Source organism: Morone saxatilis, unplaced genomic scaffold (genome assembly GCF_004916995.1).
Source record: "Morone saxatilis isolate NCDOM2014 unplaced genomic scaffold, NCSU_SB_2.0 Contig18, whole genome shotgun sequence".
NCBI classification, from domain to species: domain Eukaryota; kingdom Metazoa; phylum Chordata; class Actinopteri; family Moronidae; genus Morone; species Morone saxatilis.
The window spans coordinates 28,782,565-28,783,496 of record NW_023339740.1 but is presented as its reverse complement, the minus strand read 5'-3'; positions in this window follow the sequence as shown (position 1 = coordinate 28,783,496).

Sequence of the window (932 nt, the reverse complement as noted above, 5' to 3'; positions counted from 1 at the left end):
GGGGGAAAGGGGAAATAGGAGGGATGTTGCCCCCGGCGATGCAGTTGAAGGTAGCCTACATGAAAGGGATGGAGTTTATCCTTGGCAGCCATCTTGGACTACTTTCCTGAACGCTTGGTAAAACTTTTATTGCTCTGAATAGTTTTGTGGAAATAATTCCAAGGTGGCATCAATAAGAAATAAAATTCAACTGAGTAAAAATCTTGACTTTCACAAAGCTGAAAATTCTTGTATTCGATGCGAAACTCTTGCTTCCTGACTCTCTGGATGAAAGCTTTCACAGCGGGGAACTACACAGTGGCGCTCGTGATTAAGAACAAAGTTTTGTCCAAAGGTGATGCACTGGCAAGGGCGAGGTAGCAACAACAAAGAATCTTTTTTAAGTCGGTCAAAAGCTACCTGGGAGGCCTTGTGTTGTTGTTGCCGGGGAATTCCTGCAGTGATTTCACTCTCTCCAGCGGGCATCTGCTACAGGGCAAAATGGAGTCACAGTGGGGGTCTTCTCTCTTTCTCTTTCTTATGCTTTCCGTCCATCTCTTTCTCTCTGACGATAAACCCTCGGGGGAAATCAGTTGTGTCGTACACAGCACAGCAACACCACCGACACAACTCGGCAGGAGGCGGATGCGCTCTCGCTCCCGATGAAAGAGCTGTATGCAAGTACACAAACCGCCGGCTGAGTCTGCACCAAATGGGACATCCCAGTCAGCTCTCTCATCTCTCTCAGGGCTCTTTTCTTCCACCCAATCAGCACCACAGCCTACCACACACCACTGCAGTTTGACCCCTCTCACAATGGAGAAGGCATGCATTCATTAGTGCTTCCAAGAAGCCTTTGACTGGTTCGGCATTGTTGGCTAATCCAAGGTCCCACCGTGTATCACCTTCACTTTCCCCTCCGTCCATCCATCTTACTCTCTCTCTCTCTCTCT